The sequence below is a fragment of the Pleurodeles waltl genome, chromosome 8, assembly GCF_031143425.1.
Source record: "Pleurodeles waltl isolate 20211129_DDA chromosome 8, aPleWal1.hap1.20221129, whole genome shotgun sequence".
NCBI classification, from domain to species: Eukaryota; Metazoa; Chordata; class Amphibia; order Caudata; family Salamandridae; genus Pleurodeles; species Pleurodeles waltl.
The window spans coordinates 236,992,080-237,013,473 of NC_090447.1; positions in this window are offsets into that span (position 1 = coordinate 236,992,080).

Here is a 21,394-nt window from a genome sequence, read left to right on the forward strand (position 1 = left end):
GAACATTTCTTATTAGCAATTGAACTTGTAGTATTTCTGGCTTCCAAATATAAGCCAGTGTGCAATAAAGACAACATTTTTCAAAACAAATGCCCTTTGAATTAAATGACAGTATGGGAAACCTCAAATTCAGAGATGTACAAATAACAACTATTTTTAAATTTAGAATCTCATGCGCATTTCAGAAATGCCTAGTTTTTTTTTCATACCCATTTTTATTAATTAGAAATTGCTGCATAAATTACTGCATGGTCAATACACAATAAAAAATAAAAAAATTAAAGCTTTATACCAGTTGTTGGCTCTGCTAGCAATGCTTTTGGAGATCTTAGAAACCTTATAAATCCTGAGACCAGAAATGTCAATTGGATATAATGGCATATTGATTTTGTATCAGCCAAGTGACAGAAATTTGCACGTGAAAAGGTTACCACCAGTGCCTATTCTTTGCTAGTCATTTTGATTATGTTCTTGTTTTTACAATTAGTTTCTTTGTAAAAAACCTACAAAATGAACTTTTGTTGAATACAGACAATTGTCTACTTTTCTGAAATGTATTGCTTTTCAGGATAACCCATAGGTTTTGCACCACAGATTTTAAAACCACAAAAGGTCTAATGAACTATGGCTTAGAAAAATGCAAAAATAGTGATAACATATTTTTTCATACAGCTGGGAAAAGGCTTAGAAGCCAAGAGATTATGAGCAGCTCTTACATTTCCCCAGGCCCAACCTACTCAATGTTATGTACACAGCTAGTAGTGTATTATTTACCAGACAAAGTGGATCAACTTTGCCATGAAACCACTTTTTCATTACGTGGCTTTTAGGTATCACTTGAATCGTGTGTTAGTTATATGGTTCTTATAAAATAATACAATTAAACTCATGTTATGTTAATTCAAAACAGAATTGGAATATGCTTGTACTGGTGACATGGATTGATCTGTTCCACCCTGTACTACTGACAGTTTTAAATATGATAAGGCTATTCTAGCAAATCAAGAAAGATAGAATGTGTTATATGAATATGGAAAAGTAGGTGGAGCAGTGTTTTGTGTAGCATGATAGATGTCATTACACAGGGGTGTGTGATTTGTGGTCCAAAGATGAGGGAGCAATTGTTTAATGCCTTAGGTGTGGAGTATGGACACTAAAAGTTGCCAGGGATTCTTCCATGCACTCTGGAATTGAGGGAATGGACTCTCCCCTCCAGACATTCCACTACTTCCAATCTTCCTCTAAGCATCTGATAATAGTGAGAGCATTCACCTTATCCACAGGTCTGTCCCAAATTTCTATTTTCCGGCTCATGATTGTTATCTGGACCTGTGCTCCAAAAGACTGGAGCACAACTCTAGTATTCTTATACTCCATTACAGTTATTTAATTTTCTGAGAATGAGGGTTGTTTTCTTCTAGAGCAATATTGTTCAATATCTCTGCTGATGGTGTTGTTTTTAGTAGTAAATGGTTTGTGTGATTTGAGGAGTGTCATATGTAGTGGGAGCTACAGGTATTGATGGTGAATACATTTTGACCATGTATGTTGACAGACACTTCATTTGTCAGAAACACCATTTATCATTGCTGTCCTCCATTCTGAGAATCTTTCTATCCCAGTGTGATGGAGGACAAATCTCAATATGCTCCGCAGATTTCCGCAATACCAAAATTGACAGAGTGATGTGCAGTGATAGAGGACAGGGGACTGATGACAGCAGACTCATCTTCAGCCAATGACCCACCTCCATCATGATGGATGGCAGTTCATCATGCCAAACGCTAAATACTGAAGCTGGATAACTGCAGGTCTATTGGACAGATCAAAGCTGTCTTTACGGAGGAATGTTGGTCCATTTGCCAAACTCAGATCCTTAATCTCTGAAATAAAAATCCCAACCCTCCAACATGCAGGGATGAAAGCTGTATTCAATGAAGTACTCTTGAAGTCGGACAGATAAAGTTCTGCTGAAGCTGTTGCTTTTGGATGGAATATCTCTGAATATGAAAATTCACATTTTACTGTCAAAAGTCCTTTCTTCAGCCAGATGATATTTGCACCATCATCTGGACAAGATATCTACCTTTAAACTACCTTTCTGGAGCTAAAAACCCTTCTGTGGGGTAAGCCTGGAAGCTGTACCTGGTGATGCCCTTTCAAAATTGAACAATTATGCAAAGAGGTCCCACAGACATTCTGGAGATCTTACTAATTTATAAATGAGTCCTAGCTTTTTACACTTTCTGGAGCGATTCCTCTTGGTATTTTAGAAGGCTTACAATACCTTAGGGATAGCATTTAGTGGCCAGGAATCATTCCAGTAGAAGCCACAAGTGGGATGAAGTCCAGGTCCATTTGCAACTGGTCATCCGAGCACTCTGACAAAAAGGCCTCTTGCAGCCTGTCATGTACCAGTAGTCACACAAGAGGCCATTTAAATGATCATTGGTGTCTACTTCTCAGTCCTAGGTATTAAAGGGAGTAGGTCCAGCCTTTTAGGTCATATGCCGGCCATTGATCGCAGGTCAAGTTCTTTTCTGTTCTTCCACAGTTGCAGGTAAGTTCTGTTGAGCTGTGAGCATGGTGACACCTATGTAGGATTGACAAGACAATGGGGGGGTGACTCCTGGTCATTCTTTGACTAATGGGAAACAGATCTTGCAGACATCCTGTCTGTTGTACTGAAAACTATCCAACAGTGCACTATTCTAAGTAAACTGCAACATGGTGGGCCCCTTTTGCCATTGGAGGTGGCTTGTGTCCCAGCCAGGTATGCAAGTAGGGAAAGGAGCAGTCCCCTTCTCCTCGACTGCTCCAAATTGGTTCCGGAACCAGCTTCTCCTTTCACTGGGTTGGTGCCAATCTGGCTACAGCTGCCCCAGAGAACAAAGGTTTTTCTTCCCCAGGTCCAGTTCACATGTTCCTGAACTCTCCCTAGGCTCCCTCCTGACTTGAGAGGGATCACACAGCTCACAGCCAAGTCTTCCTTCCAGAAATTGTATCTGAACTTCACTTTTACTCCCAGAGACAGCTACATGCATTTTCAGTGAAATTAGCTTTTGGGAAATAGTTGCTGTAGGTACTTGACAATACTACATTTGTACATGTAGCAATTTTATATACTACTCTTGTAGACTACTAGGCCTACTTCTGGGTGACATTTAAAAGTATCATTCTTTCCTGTCAAAATGGGTTATTTTGGCAGGTTCAGCGGCAGGTTTAAAGCTTCAGAAGTCAGGCTACACAGTCAAGCAGGCTTTGATGTTACCCTCTATGTGGCTAAGGGTATGCCCCAATGTGGATCCCTTGCTCAGAGTGCAACTGGAACCAAGCTGCATCCAACTGACGAGCCCCAATCAGGGCGAAATTGGTCTTGGGTTGTGTGTGCTCAGAGAGGACCTGGCTTAGCAGTTCAGAACGGAATATTCCTATTGGAGCAGGACAAAGGCTGTTTTGACTATGACTGGGTCTAATCTGAGGTGACATGGTGTACAAAAATAAAAATGGTGGGAACGCTTACAAAGTGACTGACAGTTTTTAGACAAATTGTAAACATTTCCTCCATAACCTTTTGTGTGCTTGATGTAAGATCATAACTGGCTACGGGTGGGTCCACACGTGAGTCTCTTGAACCAGGCTCTTCTTGACTGATGGGCCCTAATCAGAGTGAAACTGGATGTGAGTTGCTTGTGTTTCGGTAGGAGAGAACCTGACTTAACAGTTCGGGTGGACTGTTCCTGTTGGAGCAGAACCAAGGCTGATTGGCATATGACTTGGTCCATTCTGTGGTGGCATGGTGGGTGAATGAGGATGGTTCAAAATGCTACCCGAAGCGATTGTCATTGGTTAGACGAATTACACATATTTCTCACATCACCTTTTGTGTGCTTGGTTCACAGGTAGGGCTGTAACCAAGTTTTCTTTGTCAGCCTAGTAAATGGCACTACATGTGCTGTAGCCAAAAATAAATAAAGGGCAGGAAGGCACAGTATCTATGAGATATGGCACATTCCTGGGCACTTCTACTGTGCTGGTGTACAATGGGCTGCCATGCACCAAACCAGGCACCTTTGCACCATGGAGAAAGGGTGTCTCTGTTGTAGGAATGATTGTTTTTGTGCAGGAATGGACACCTTCCTCTTTCTATACATGCCACATTTTGCAGCACATATAGAAGGAGGGAAAACCCTTCCACCTTTCTGCACAAAAACAATCAATGGAGGAGTTTTCCACCTTCTATGTGTGCTGCAAAATTCAGCACAGATAGAAATATGAAAAAACGAAGAAAAATGAAGTTATTTCTCCTCATTACACCTCCCCTAGGGAGATGTAAGCTCTTAACGCATTTGCAGTGTTACAAATCCTTGTAAATCTGAGAATGCATCAAAATCCATGGGTTGTGTGGGAACACCCACTACAACACCCATGGAATACCTCTTTGTCACCAAGTCTTTCGCTGCATTGCCTTACTGTCAAGCACCCTCAAACTTGCCATTTAATAACATAAAGGAAAAGCTATAGGAGAGCTGGTAAAGAAGTATTCACAGTGGAAAAGGCAATGTCCTTCTTGGAAGAAAGTTTGTCGAGTCATGCCACACACGTTGCAAAGAAAATGCGGAAGAAAGGAATCCAAGATGGCGGACGAGGACTTCAAACGTTAAGTTGTCGTTCTAGTGTAGCACTCAGTTTCGTTGCTATGATACGCGTGCTTAGAAGCATATGCAGTGACAGAAGGTTTTTGCAGCTTGTAAAAGAGTTTCTGGCTGGAATTGTTTCTTGTGAACAAAGTTTACTGGAGAATATTAACACAACAAATTTAAAGAAGCATACATATTATTAACAGAAAAGATAAATATAAAACAGACAAATATCATACTTTACTTTTTTCTCTCTATATTTAAATATATATATGTATATTTATTCCCTCTCGATGACACTAACATAGTTGCCTACAGAGTGAAGAGTTATGGCCTTTATTTTCCTTGTGTACTAACAAGACCTAATATTCATAGGCTGAATATGGGGGAGGGTTGGTGACAAAATATGTAACCATTGAAATCTGCCTTTGCTTCCGCTTTTCTCATACTTACCTAGGAGTCTCTCCCCTCAGGCCGATGCTTTTTGTAGACCCCAGGGCTGTGAGGGACAGCTGGGACCCAGTGTCCCTCAAGTCTGCTTCTTGTGAAACTCCAATGTGGCCTCTAAGTTTCACTGACTAGGGGCCACGTTTACTAAGAAGTGGTGCAGCACAGTGTTGCCAACATTGGCAGCGATGCGCTGTGTCACTTCAGAAATGCAGGGATGCACCGTATTTAATACAATATGGTGCATCCCTGTTCCCTAGCGCTGGCACTAGAATTAGTTCCCTAGCGCAAGCGCAGGGACCCTTGTACCCTAGTGCAAGGGTGCCTGCTTTGCAGGGAATGATTGTTTATGTGCAAGGAAGGTGTTTGTTCTGGCACATAAACAATCAGCAACGGTGATTTGCTAGTCCAATGTGTGCTGCAGAATTCAGTACCCATAGGAGTAGCAAATCATCATTATTTCATGATTGTTTGTGTGCGGGAAGGGACACCTTCCCGCACAGAAACAATCAGTAATTTATATTTTGCTCTTCCTATGTGTGCTGCAGAATGCAGGGAAACTCAGATTGCTCCCACATGGCAGCAGTAGTGAAAAGCAGCTGCTTGTTCCATGCTGGCCCCTGATTCACCCAGGAAGGGAGATGGTGGGTCAGCAGGGGCACCGGGGCCCCTTCCTGCAGCACCCAACATAGTGTTTTTGTGAGTACCCATGAATGGCACTGGGGCACCCATGTAAGGTCCTGAGGGATGGGTTCCACAGGGCCACTATTCACTCGGGGCACAGGCACCATTTAAAAAATAAAAGCCCCCATGGGAATGGTGGTCCCAAAGCCCGTAGTGGTTCAGGGAAAGGTGACCTCCTCCCCCTCCCTTTAACTAAAGGGAAATGCCCCAGGGATGAGATCCCCAGGATCACATGCCCCCTTGTGCAGTACATTATGTGCAGGATATGTGTGACTTTCTGAAAAGACTTTTAGACATACCATGAGACACAGACTATTTTCTATTGATTCTTCATGTTACATCATTATATACTAGCATAAATCCCTGTTAGAAATGGGGTCTTTGATTGACAGTCAGGTTACCCCCTGTTTAAGCCAGGATCCTTACTCTAGTCAGGGTTAAAGAGAATCACCCTCAGCTAACCCCTGCTTACCCCCTTGGTAGCTTGGCAAAGCAGTAGGCTTAACTTCAGAGTGCTAGGTGTAAAGTATTTATACCAACACACACAGTAACTTAATGAAAATACTACAAAATGACATAACACAGGTTTAGAAAATCAGGAAATATTTATCTAAACAAAACAAGACCAAAACGACAAAAATACACAATACACAAGTCAAGTTATCAATTAAAAATTAAAGAGACTTAAGTAGTTTTAAACACACACTAACGTTGTCAGAGTGCAAAAGTAATTTGGGTGCGTCAAAAATAACCCTGCACGGGCGAGTGCGCATCAAAAAGGGCTTGCGATGCATTGATTCCACTCACGAGTGGGACCTTGCGTTGTTCCTCCTTTCGCTGGGTCGGGGCGTGTCATTTTTTCTCTCCTCAGGAGAACGATGCATCAATCCGGTCAGCACTCTCGGGTCCGGGCAGGCCTTGCATTGTTTTTCCACGCCCAACAGTACTTGAGTTGGAAATCTATCCGCACGACGATCCGAAAACTCCGCAGCGTGGGTTGCTACCTCCTAGCCTCCATCAGCAATGCTGCGTGTCGTTTCTCCTGCTCCGTGCGCCGATTCTTCGGTCGCATTTTCGGCAAGCATCGATTCTCAGCTGTGGAGCTGGTGATGCATTGTTTCTTCAGCCGCAGTTCTGAGTTGCGTCGGTCTTTTCCCCATATGGCACTCTGTGCGTGTATTTCCTTGTCTTTAGGCTGCCAGCTTCTCCTTTCAGGGTCCCAGGAACTGGATGGGCACCACAGGGCAGAGTAGGAGTCTCTGCAGAGACTCCAGGTACTGTCAGAGAGAAGTCTCTGTTGTCCCTGAGCCTTCAAACAACAGGAGACAAGCTCTAGATCAAGCCCTTGGAGATTTCTTCTCAAGATGGAAGGCACACAAAGTCCAGTCTTTGCCCTCTTACTCTGGCAGAAGCAGCAACTGTAGTATAGCTCCACAAAGCACAGTCACATGTAGGGCAGCTCTTCTTCCTCAGCTCTTCAGCTCTTCTCTAGGCAGAGGTTCCTCTTGTTTCTAGAAGTGTTTCTAAAGTCTGTGGTTTTGGGTGCCCTTCTTATACCCAATTTCTCCTTGAAGTAGGCCTACTTCAAAGTAAAGTCTCTTTTGAATGTGAAATCCTGCCTTTTCCAGGCCAGGCCCCAGACACTCACCAGGGGATTGGAGACTGCATTGTGTGAGGGCAGGCACAGCCCTTTCAGGTGTGAGTGATCACTCCTCCTCTCCCTCCTAGCACAGATGGCTCATCAGGATATGCAGGCTACACCCCAGCTCCCTTTGTGCCACTGTCTAGTGTGAGGTGCAACCAGCCCAACTGTCAAACTGACCCAGACATGGAATCCACAAACGGGCAGTTTCACAGAAATGGTATAAGCAAGAAAATGCGCACTTTCTAAAAGTGCCATTTTCAAACACACAATCTTAAAATCAACTTGACTAAAAGATGTACTTTTAAATTGTGAGCTCAGAGACCCCAAACTCCACATGTCCATCCACTCCCAATGGGAATCTACACTTCAATCAGATTTAAAGGTAGCCTCTATATTAACCTATGAGAGGGGCAGGCCTTGCAACAGTGAAAAATGAATTTAGCAATATTTCACTGTCAGGACATATAAAACACATTACTATATGTCCTACCTTAACCATACACTGCACCCTGCCTTTGGGGCTACCTATGGCCTACCTTAGGGGTGTCTGACATGTACGAAAAGGGAAGGTTTAGGCCTGGTAAGTGGTTACACTTGCCAAGTCAAATTTACAGTTAAAACTACACACACAGACACTGCAGTGGCAGGTCTGAGACATGATTACACAGCTACTTATGTGGGTGGCACAACCAGTGCTGTAGGCCCAAAAGTAGCATTTGATTTACAGGCCCTGGCACCTCTAGTGCATTTTACTAGGCGCTTACTAGTAAATCAAATATGCCAATCATGGATAAGCCAATTACATACACATTTTGTAAAGGAGCACTTGCACTTAAGCACTGGTTAGCAGTGGTAAAGTGCCCAGAGTAACAAAAACAGTAAAATCAGAGTCCAGCACACATCAAAAACCTGGAGAACAGAGGCAAAAGGTTAAGGGAGACCACGCCAAGGATGAAAAGTCTAACAATTCCCAAACTGGCTTGGATGCAAATGATTTTTTTTTTAAATGTAACGCCTTTGAAGTTATGAAAATATATACAGGTGTTGTTGTATTTTTGTAAATTACTGTTTGTATAACAATGGTATCATGATTAACAATAAGGCCCGTATTTATACTTTTTTTGCGCCGCATTTGCGTCGTTTTTTGACGCAAAAACGGCGCAAACTTGCAAAATGCCATTGTATTTTGTAGGTTTGCGCCGTTTTGCATCAAAAAGCGGCGCAAATGCGGCGCTAAAAAAAGTATAAATACCGGCCTAAGTATTTTAAACAAATAACAGGAACTACTTTTGGCACCTGCTTTGTCTCCAGCAATGCTAATTTGTAAATGGACTGGCTTGAGGAGCGGATGACTCAATGAAATCTAATGGAGACATTTTTGGTTCATGTGCTGTTGTGGACAAGGTAAATTGACTACTTCTATGTAATTCCTTTTTGAAAACATATTCTACCCAGTGTCATCCAATAGCATCCTATGGGGCAGGAATTCGAGGATTGGGGGATTTGACAAATTTCCAAAAGGAGGAAGTTTGCTTTCTTTGCAGATTACTTTCATTAACCCCCTCTACAGCCAGCTTTATATGCTACAATGAACATGGTTTCGGCTACCTGAGTGATACTATTTGAAGTAGGCCCATGGTATTATGGCTGGCCGTGTGGAACTCCAATGATGCATTATTAACTAAAGAAATTATAGCAGATTGCTTGGCTTGTGACAGGGGCCTTTGCATCCAATGGTTGTCCTATGTTAGTTATAGTTTGTCCTCAGTTGGTCTAGCTGATTGCTTTCCTTAAGTGAATCAGTATGTACCTATTAGCAAAAGGCACATTAGAGAGTTGATGTTTGAGCACACTGAAGAAGTGGGGGTAAGGGTAGAAGTGTTAAAGTCAAGTACAATGAATTACATAAGCCTTACTTTGGGGGGACAGTTTCCTAGTTATTTGTGAAACATCAGCTAAGTTGGAAAAGATCTTTATTGTTTAGGTTTCAGGCTGGCATTATGAAGTACTCGCTTTGGTTCCCTATTGGTTACCAACCAAATTTTAGTTCTAAGTTATGTCCCTGCCGTAATTTACAAAAGAAAATCAGGACTCACTTTCTCTTCTTCTGTGATTTCTGTTTGATGTATACTAAAAGATATCTTAAGCCCCTTTTAAAGCATAGGAATATTCGTATATGCCTCAATGCTTATAATTTTTCTGTTGGGTTGGGTGATGATGTAAATTGTAGACGAATGTCACTATTTCTTCGGGCTGAAACCCGTTCAAGGAGATCTATGAGCTTTGATTAGTTACATGACTGTATGGGTTATGATATATTAGTTTGAAGTCTGGATATTTTAGTGCATCATTTTAGTACATCATTAATTGCATATTTTATCATATGATGTTTTGATTTGTATCCTTTTAATCTATTTTATCATTTCTTATTTATTATGTGTGTTTTTGTGCTTTTATGGCTAATATAGTAGCCGAATAAAGATAGTTTTGACTTGTTTACTTCTATATTTTTTGGAGAAGGTCAGTGGGCAGTGCTTCCTAGTTTGTCCAAAAACTGAAACCAAAAAACATACCTTACATTTCACAAGTGATGTAATTCCAGAGTTTATTTTTAAAACTCATTGTGTACATAAAATACAGGAAATTAGAAAAAAAAACATTTGTAGGAAATGTACTGCAGGTAATGGTGTGCTACATACTAGTAGTTTACATATATAGACTCTGAAATGCAGCATATCTCATGAAAAGAAACTAAGGGTAAAATGAAACTGCATTGAGAAAGAGGACGTCAATATGACCCAGACAACTAGTTTTGGGGAGACAGGATGATCGAGTCAGAAGCAAAGAATAGGGCCATTCAGAAGAAAAGAGAATGTTTGGTATTCAGTAAAGGGGCAGGAATAATAAAGAAAGAGAAATAACAAAGCACGCTCATTACTACCTTTGGTGAAGAGGAAAGGCCCATTAGGAAAATATTTTAAAAATGCTAACATCTTATTTTATTAAGAGTGACCCAGTGTTAGGGAAGGGAGTTTCCAGGAAACCAGGGGTTACTTTTGGAAGAGCCAGATACGTGAAGTAAGACTTAGTAAGAAGTAGCCCAAAGATGTTAAAACCTCTCAATTTGTTGGGAAAGAGTAAAGGATATATCGTTTGCAAGAGATGTAAGGCCTGCCAATATGGTGAGAATAAAAGAACATATAGTTGCTTCTTTCATAAGATCCATAGAAAAATCAGAGGAGCTTATCGCTGTTAAAGTGACTATGTGGCATATATTTTGATGTAAGTTATACAATGTGTGCAGTACTATATTGCAAGTTAAAAAAAAAGAGTAATACATCATCTACGGTCCAGAAAATAATGATCTTGTGGCCCTTTACTTTAAGGAAGTGTATGAAAGCAATAACAAAGAACTGAACTATTTTGTGACAGACTCAATACTAAGTGACATAAAGTTGGGGACTGGGAAAAAAATTGAGGGGATTAGAATCAAAATATATAATAGAGTTTAACACAAATACCCCAGGGGGATTGAACATGAGGGGTTTATCTGCACGCCAATTTATGAACCTTAGTTTCCTTTCAGTATTAGACCCATTTATTTGGTTTCCTGTACATACATGTGTGGTATACATGTGTGGAAAAGAAATTGAGAAAAGTTGTGAACATCGAGCATTGAATTTTGTTTATATTAGGTTATTTTCAGGTTTATTAGAGGTTGATTTCTGCAAGGTCATCTTAAGCTCATATGATCCCAAATTAATTAATATACACCAGGATGTTCATACCAAGTGTAAGTCCAATCTCTATTTTAAACAAGATTGCTGAATATAGGATGTACAGATACAGGGTGAAGAGAAATTAATTTGTGGTAATTTAATTGCATGGGCACCACAAATAACAGTGTAAAATGTGAAATAATTGGAAGAAAACACTTGGGGGCATATTTATACTCTGTTTGCGCCGGAATTGCGCCGTTTTTTTTGACGCAATTCCGACGCAAAACTAACTCCATATTTATACTTTGACGTTAGACGCGTCTAGCGCCAAAGTCCATGGAGTTTGCGTCATTTTTTAGCGTGGACACCTACTTTGCGTTAATGAAATGCAAGGTAGGCGTTCACGTCTAAAAAATTGACTCCGAGGCATGTGCGCCGTATTCACACCCGGGAGTGGGCGGGTCAAAATAAATGACGTACGGCCGCTTTTGCGCCGTTTTTTAGCGCCTGCAAAAGGCAGGCGTTAAGGGACCTGTGGGCTCTGAAGGAGCCCAGAGGTGCCCTCCCATGCCCCCAGGGACACCCCCTGTCACCCTTGCCCACCCCAGGGGACACCCAAGGCTGGAGGGACCCATCCCAGGGACATTAAGGTAAGTTCAGGTAAGTCATTTTTTGTTTATTTTTTTTGTGGCATAGGGGGGCCTGATTTGCGCCCCCCTACATGCCACTATGCCCAATGACCATGCCCAGGGGACATAAGTCCCCTGGGCATGGCCATTGGGCAAGGGGGCATGACTCCTGTCTTTGCTAAAACAGGAGTCATTTCTATGGGGGTTGGGAGTAAAAAAATACGGCGCAAATCGGGTTGAGGCGAAGAATTTGCCTCAACCTGACTTGCCCCATTTTTTGATGCCCAAGCCCCATATCCCCCTACGCCGCCGCTGCCTGGTGTACGTCGTTTTTTTCCACGCACACCAGGCAGCGCCGGCAGCTAACGCCGGCTAACGTCATTGATTAAATACGGCGCCCGCATGGCGCTTCAGAATGGCGTTAGCCGGCGCTAATTTTTTTGATGCAAAACTGCGTTAGCGCAGTTTTGCGTCAAAAAGTATAAATATGGGCCTTGAGATTTTTAAGTTAATAGATATTGTACATATATGTCATGCTCAGTACTTTTTCTATGGCTATGATCACAAATGCACTTAAGAAATCACCTCTTACGTTGCTCCTTTGTGTCATGGCTGGCAGTGGTTGTAATTACACACAATAACTCCAGAGACTCTTGAGTGTCAAAAGCCTTTATTGGAGAAGTAAAGGGTTATGAGTTTGTATGGAGTGAGTGGACTCATGGCCTCATTATGGCTTTGGCAGTCTTTTCCAAAGACCGCTGAAGCCGCCACAGCCAGCAGACCACCAGTACTGGCAGTCCGCTGACCGCCATATTTGGAGTTGGTGGAAGACAGAGTTAAGGAGGCGGGTGCATCACCAGCACCACCACGGCAGCAAGACTCTGCCTGCCATATTACAAGGCATAATACGGCTTGGCAAAGTCTTGCTGGTGTGGTAGTGCTGGTGGTGCAAAGCCATCAGGACCCATCCCCTCCCAGATGACCAGCTCACTAGAAAACATAAGGTGATCGTCCAAAAGGGGGGTGGGGAGTTTTGGGTGCATGTGTGTAGTCTGTGTGTGTATGTGTGTGAATGGGTGTGCATGAGTGCATGTTTGTGTGCAAATGGTGGTGTATGAGTGTTTGTTTGTGAGCGAGTGAGTTGGGGTGTCTGTGTGCAAGTGTACGGATGAGGGGGTGTATGTTTGAGTGCGGGATTGTGAGGGGATGTTTACGGTTGGGGGGTGTTTGTGGGTGCATGTATGTGGTGCAGGAGGGTTTTCTGTGTGTGTGCGTCCGTGAGTGCGAGTATGCAGAGGTGGACAGGGGTTGTGAATGTATGCATTTGAATGTGAATGTTTGTGTGTGTGTGTGTGTGCATGAATGGGAGTGTTCATGTGCGCATTTGCATGGATGTGTCTAAGTGCGCGTCAGTGCGTGAATGTGTGTTTCAGTGTGCGTGTTTGAGTGTGTGTCTCCGAGTGAACGGAGGTGTATGTAGCGAGTGTGTGGGTGAGTGCGGTGCGTTTTTGTAAGAGTGTGGACGTGTGTGAGTGCATGTGTGTGGACATGTGGGAGTGCGTGTGCCAGCGACAGGAATGGGGATTCCTGTTGCCGAGTGCGTTTCCACTAGGGTTTTCCTGGCAGGGTGACTGCCACTGAAATCATTGCATTCTGCAGCCTTGTAATCCGGGCAGCAGGCTGAGGCCTGCCACGGGGTTCGAGGTGCTCACCACCAGCTACGTCCGTGCGACTGCACCGGCCGGCCAGGCTGCGTTGTGGATGGTTGGCTTCTGCCAAACTCCACAACTTGAAATGCATCAGTCTTTACCACCAACACAGTGAGGCTGGCGGTCTGATGACCACCAGTCTCGTAATGAGGGCCTTAATGTTTTGTCTACACCCCCTTTGCTCAGGAGCACAGTAGTGGTCAGCTAAGCAATATATGTGTGCGTGTGTGTGTGGCTACTGCTACATGGTAAGTGAGCATTCTTATATATGCGTCTTTTTAGTTCTCCACAATAATTTCTTATTCAGCTGATTCTAGCCCACTTAATCTTTACGCTGACATCTAAATCCCATAGAATATGATGGGATTTAGATTTTGTGGCCAAGATATCCGTGTCAATGTTGTGACGGATTAAGCTGTTCCCTAAAACAGTTGTGTAACAAAACTGGAAGGGGTAGCCGCACACAGAACATGTAGGGGGACCTCCTCCCCACTCACACATGCCACATGCTGCGCTGAAGGGAACCCATGGTGCTGAAGCCACCCCCACCCCCCAGCACTGCAGGGGCTCTGGGGGCCTTTGTTATACCCCGCTGCAAAATCTAAATCAGGCCCATAGTCTATTGTGATTACTTTTTTTAATTCTATTTTTGGAAGTTTTATGATTTTCTTTCTTCAAATAAATATATTTCAAGCCACCATGGTTCCCTCACACATATAGCCTTCCTCTCTGTTAACGAGAACAGAGAGATGGCAGGTAAAAAAGGAAATGAAATAATTTTCATATAATAGTTGAATCATTTCCTTTTTCGGCAAACATCCTGTGAAGTATACGGTTGTTTCAATCTCAACTAAAATGATAATAAAATGATCATCAGTACATCAGTTATTTAATTAAAAACAAATCTTTTATGGATTTTTTACAAGGCTGAGAAATCTTTTTAAAAAGAGGCGAAAGCATCCTTGTTGGAATGTTTTATGCATTTAAATGGAACTCAGCATAGGAATAATCTTTGTGTAAAGCTGCAGTGAATATGAAATAGACTGTTTCTGTCGGAACCTTTTATGTAAAGGTCTGAAAGCTTCACGTCTTGAAAGAGATGTATCTAAGGAAACAAGTTTTGGCAGCAGTTTTCGAACTTATAGCTCAGCTGTTATGTGAAATTCTGGACTTCCTGCCACAGATTGCTTCAGTGCGTCACTTATCAATACGAACATAAAGCTTCTTAGAGGAAAGCTGATGTGGCAGTATAAATATAAAATATCTTGCTGATAACAGAACATGCTATCTGAAATGTTCCATTCACATAGAAAGATAATACGTTCATGATTTCCTAGTGGTTGATACATCTAGAACAAGCAGCTTGTGGTGTTAGGATTTAAGAACACGTGTTTCCCAAAAGAAATGCAAAAACAGCAGAAGAAAATCCATAACGTCTAAATCCATGCCAAGAAGTTATTTAAATAAAAGACATTTTCAGGAAAACATTGCAGGTTCTGTGGTGATAAGGGCCATCTGACTTGCTTTTAAAATGAGTTTAATGGGCAAATCGTGTTTTCTGCATGTATTGTTTGCGTACCTCAAGCAGATGCTGCTTCAGCTACAAAACTGGCAGTTTAAGAAAGCTCCTAGCCTGGTGTATTTTTGTACAATAAAATGTCTATGTCATTTTTATCTACTGGAATAGTGTTCATTGAGTCAAAACTATCGGTTGTAGATCTGTTAGCTAAATTGAGTAGAGTAAAAAAATGATCTAATTCCTCTTATTTGTCACAGGCCATGTTTAACCAAACACTAGAGGTTGACATCAGTATACCACCTTTTTCTGTAAACTGCTCTTGAGGGTGTTTCATGAACAAATGCGTTGGCTCACTGCTAAACTACGAGTCTGATATTTTTTGCATTTGAGTTATCTGAAATTAAAACACCTGTGACCTCTTGTCTAAAGATTACATTTGCAAAAGTCGTTGTAAATTATACACCTATGTACAAAGAGATCAGTTCACAAAATACTGAATCCCAGGTGGTTTTGGATTGACCTGTTTTATTAATTTTGATTAATAATATGGTAATTTGTGACCCTTTGTGATTCACTACAGTGACAGGGGTGGTAGCCTAAAAGGACTGTAAACCATCACCTCTGTGATTGTTTACAAAAAAGTTATGCTTTAAAGGAACCCAGGCTGCTTTAAAAAAAATGCTTTCTTTGAAAAACTTGAGTGAGAGCAGGCAGCGGAACCCTGAATTACTGCTTACTCTCCCTGAAGCTGCCACAATGATTCTCAAAGGCGAACAGGTCTAACGGGGACTTAACCTCTGCAAACCATATAATTCAGGGTTTCAGACCGCTAAATCACTTTGTGCATCAAGGTCCAGATTTAACAAAATTGAAGGTTGGGGGGTTGCATCATTTTTTGGCACAGCCCTGACAAAAAAATCTATTTTGGGATTTACAAATTCATGCAAAGTTCGATTTACATAACTGTATAGACCTATAAAAAAAAGGTAAAGCAAAATAGCACATAGCTCTCCCTTCTGTTACCTTGATTCAGGTAAGCATTACATGGGCGTTGCATTAGGTTTTTCTTTTTATACACAGATGTATTTGTTTGCAAAGCCATATTCACAAATACTTGTAATGTGCCTACATGAGGCATGGATGTTAAAAATTGAGTCTTTGCTTGGCATTCAAGTTGCCCCCTGCCAAAGCAAGGACTCTCACTCTAGTCAGGGTCAGTGACACATAATCCTAATTATCCTGTACCCACCCTCTGGTAGCTTGGCACTGAGAAATCAGGCTTAACTTAGAAGGCAATGTGTAAAGTATGTGTGCAGTAAATCATGCAATAACACAGTATAACACCACAAAAATACACCACACAGTGTTTAGAAATATATATAATATTTATCTGGATAAATGCAGGTCAAAACAATTAAGATGCAATAAGTGTATGTTGAAATATCACTGTAAAATGATATAAAGTGTCTTTAGTCTCTTAAAAGCAATAAATGTCTTCTGTAAGCACAAAGTACCTAGGCACATATTTATACTTTTTTAGCACCACATTTGAGTCGTTTTTTGACACAAAATCGGCGCAAACTTACAAAATACAATTGTATTTTGTAAGTTTTCTGTGATTTTGCGTCAAAAAGCGGCGCAAGCGCGGCGCTAAAAAAGTATAAATATGGGCCCTAGTTTGTGTTAAAATTCTCCGTAAGGGAACGCAGAGGAGGAGATGCGTGGAAAACAAGGAGGCATGCATCGATTTTTCCAGCACACACAGACAATGCCTCGTTGAATTTTCATGCAGGGCAGGCTTTGCGTTGATGTCCGGCACATAGACTGGGATCCTCTTCAGGTTGCGGGGTTTTCGGACGACCGGGGGTGATGCGTTGGAACTTGCAGGACGAAGTCACAGGGTCTGCGTCGATCCCTCTCAGGAAGTTGGCCTGCATCATTCAGGCTCAGCTTTGAATTGATCCAGAGGGACGTGCGTCGAATTTCTGGTCGCTACGGTGACGCTTAGTCGATATTCTCCTTGCAAAGTCAGACTGCGTCATTCCAGTTCGGCGTACAGTGATTTTCTCACCACAATGCAGGCTATGTGTTGTTTCTTGCAGGCTGTGTGTCAATTTTCACCACTCAGGGAGTTCTTCTTGCAGAAATTAAGTCTTTTTAGTCCTGAGACTTCAGGGAACAGGAGGCAAGCTCTACACAAGCCCTTGGAGAGCACTTCTCAGCACAGCCAGAGAGCAGTAAGGCAGCAGGGCAAAAGCAAGGCAGCAGTCCTTCTTAGAAAAGCAGTCAAGTGAGTAGTTTAGGCAGCCAGGCAGTTCTTCCAGGCAGGTTGCAGGTTCTGGTTCTGGTTCAGGGTTTCTTCTCCAGGAAATATCTTGATGAAGTAGAGTGTCTACCTCAGAAGTGTCTTTGAGTTGGTAGGGTCAGAGACCCTGCTTGAATTCCCAAATATGCCTTTGAAGTGGGGGAGACTTCAAAGAGTGGCTTAAAAGTGCACAAGGTCCCTTTTCAGTTCCATCCTGTCTGCCAGGGTCCCAGTAGGGGGTGTGACAGTCCTTTGTGTGAGGGCAGGCTACTGTCCTTTGACATGTAAGTGTCAGGCCCTCCACCCTCCCAGCCCATGAAGACCCAATCAATATGCAGACGTATGCAAGTGTGACTGAGCGTCCTGTGTTTCTAGTTGTCTGAGTGAATGCACAAGGGTACTGGCAACTGAACATAGCCAGATGTGGACTGGAAGGCACAGAAGGATTTAAGGGTAGAGAAATGCTCACTTTCTAAAAGTAGCATTTCTAAAATAGTAATATAAAATCCAACTTCTCCATTTAGCAGCATTTTGTATCACCATTCTGGTCATACTAAATATTACCTGGCTATTCCTTTCAGATCAGGATCTACCACTCAAACAGTATATGAGTGTAGCCCTAATGCTATCCTATGAAAGGAGCAGGCCTCACAGCAGTGTAAAACGAATTTAGGAGTTTTACACTAATGGACATATAAAACACATATGTTCATGTCCTGCCTTTTACCTACATAGCACCCTGCCATGTGGGCTACCTAGAGCCTACCTTAGGGATGACTTATATGTAGAAAAAGGGGAGTTTAAGGCTTGGCAAGTACTTTTAAATGTGAGGTTGAAGTGGCAGTGAAACTGCACACACAGGCACTGCAGAGGCAGGCCTGAGACACGGTTAGGGGCTACTTAAGTGGGTGGCACAACCAGTGCTGCAGCCCTCTAGTAGCATTTAATTTACAGGCCCTGGGCACATGTAGTGCATTTGACTAGGGACTTACGAGTAAATTAAATAAGCCAATTGGGTGTGAGCCAATGTCACCATGTTTAAGAAGAGAGCATATGCACTTTAGCACTGATTAGCAGTGGTAAAGTGCGCAGAGTCCTAAAGCCAGCTAAAGTGAGATCAGGAAAAGAGAAGGAGGAGGGGAAGACGTTTGGGTGTGACCCTGCAGGAAGGTCATTTCCAACAATGGATAATAGAGAGAAATATCTTTATTTCTCCTTGTTACTTCCTCTATGCAGATGTACTGCAATCTACATCACACATACAAAGAAGAGTAAGCATTGAAGGTGCCCCTTCCTGCACATAAACTATCCTGACCTTAACTCGACACCCATGCACCATGGCAAAAGGGTGCCTGCATTGGCCCTAGGCATCCCAAAGTGCATCTGCACAAGGGGAGAGCTGAATTGGGCTATAGCGGAAGGAGAGCGATGAACTGGGCTATATCTTTGTAAATATTGTGCGGTTGTGCTCTCTCCCTTTCATGCATCGCTACACCTTCCTTTGGTGCTCTGCATTGGATGAAATCTGAGTGACTCCAGACCCAGGTTCATAACCCAGAACTTTTCCAAGTTAATGCATGACATTCCAGTAGTGGAAGTAAGAAACAGCAAGCAGAGATTACTTCTCTCTGTTTCGGACTTGAATCTTCAAAGTTCTTTGAACTTTTGAGTAAAGTGTGAACTTTAGATACTTCATACACATTAATGTGAGGCTCTCCACTGAGCCAGTGCAACTCTTTGTGACAGTGCCCTTGTAGTTTTTGTCTTACCTTTGGAGTACAGACTCAACCTTCACAATGGGATACCAATGGGAATTTCCTTCTTACATATTTCTTAGATAGAACCTAGCACATATTTTTATGGTCCCTTTCATGTTGCTTCACAATTAGGTGAGTGCTTATAATGTAACCGGGAGTTGCTAGGGCTTTACGGACCAAACATGGGCCTTTGATCAGATGCAAGCTGCTCATTGGATTATCTATGTGTCAGATGCTTTTCCAAAGAATTGAGAGCTTGCCAAATCCACCTTCTTCTTTAATTTAAAGATGTGATCTAATGATTATGAAATGTGACCTTTCTGATCTCATAACCCAGTAACCATTTATTAATCTTTCTTGTGATTAATACCTTGGTACTTCTTGTGCATCTCTGTGGCCCATGCATCAGAGTCAATTAAAATTGGGTTCTAAGAGAGGTGCAGTCTGGAGGTCCACTCATTCTGTGCTAGTAGGTGGTTAATAGCTGGATTATTTGTATTAGGAAAGCAGTATGAAATCTTACATAAACCTCACAAGCAATATCCAGATAGGGTAACCTGGTGGTTCCTAGTTGCTGCAGGGCTATGATCAGCTCATCTATTTGGTAAGAGGGGAAATACCATACAGCCTTATTTTCTCTTAGGAACTGGTGGATCAGCCATTTTTCTCATAGACATTTTATACTCGTAATTATTCTTTCGGCTTTCACAGTATGGGATAGATTCATTGGATAACCTGAAAGTAAGTTGCATACACAAGATATAAAACACATTCTAATGCTTCAATGTCTCCCACCACTTCTTCCACTTTGAACATTGTGAGAGGAAATGAATCCCTGAATCCAAACGAAAGGCAAGAATATGCCTGTGGGCTTGTGGTAAATACCAGCTAATGGAAATTCTTCCACTTTTTCATTCTAAATCTATTATAATTTGCAATGTAGAAAATGCCTTTAATACCACAGCCCACCCTTTTCTCTTCTTCACATTATTTTTCAGTAAAAATATTATGGAATGGAAATACCTAAATGAATATCACAAGTCCCCTATTAATGTCTAGAATATGTGCTTGTGATGTTAGGAATTCTTAATTCTTAGGTCTGTATTTTATTGTATTGTGCTTACATTTATAATGCACTACATATTCACAATGAAGCACCCAAGTAGATTAGGTGAATGGTTGCACAGTCCTTCAAGATGGAAGTGTGTGCAGGTATTGGGACGTGTTCTGATATCAAGACTGAGGTCTAGAGTTGTGCTCTTATCTTTTTGTTGCTATGCCTGTGTGAATTGTAAGCAAAAAGAACAATAACTCTTAAGCATTAGGGCCCGTATTTATACTTTTTTTGCGCCGCATTTGCGTCGTTTTTTGGCGCAAAAACAGCACAAACGTGCAAAATGCCATTGTATTTTGTAGGTTAGCGACTGGAGTGTGGTCTGTGCAGTGAGTGTTTTAGCCTCATGAGTGCATACTAAAGATCAAACCATGTTTAAACTAGCACATAGCTTCACATATGAATGGGTGCAGGAGAAAAGTATAGAAATAGACGTGGCTGGGCTTGAGGATAACCACCATCTTTCAAGAGCCTGGTATATACAGCTTAAACCACATTGGATATGAGCCTAAGAACATTTCCATCAAATAAATATGCTCTTTGGGACGTACAAAGCAACTATAGTATATGCGCTGAAGCCCAAACAGGTGCAGCAGAGAACCAACTCATAGAAATTGCCATTATGCAACCAACCATGGTATGTGCTATCAGTAGTCTATACATACACAGTCAGGAACAAACCATAGGTTCATACAATCAGGCAGAGTACACAGTTTGTTCCTGCTGACTCCACTGAGGAATGACAGAAGGGGAACAATTAACCAAACAACCCTGGTGTTTTAGGCATGTGTGAAATTCATGTAATTTGCTTTCACAAAATTATGCATAATTGCACACTTTATATTAGCATGGAATGTATCATTGCATCAATGTTTGACACAAGGATACATTTTTCACTAAATACTAGTGCCAAAAATAAAATCACCTCGAACAACAGCAGCTCCCATTCTGTTGTTTGCAATCATTAAAAAATCATTTTTACTGGAATGGTCCTTAATTATGTTGTTATACCTAACAACATAATTTCAGAAAATTTGTGTAACTGGAGTGTCAAGATTACAGCAAACTATACATAATATGCAGTATAATTTACTTTTTGCCAAGGCCTGTGGAATATGCTCTGAGGAGTCATCATATGTGTGGTGGCAGCAAACCATTAAGCATCCAGCTATAGTTGATCCTCCGAGGAGTACCCCCTCAAAATTAGGTTTTCACTGACTAATCTT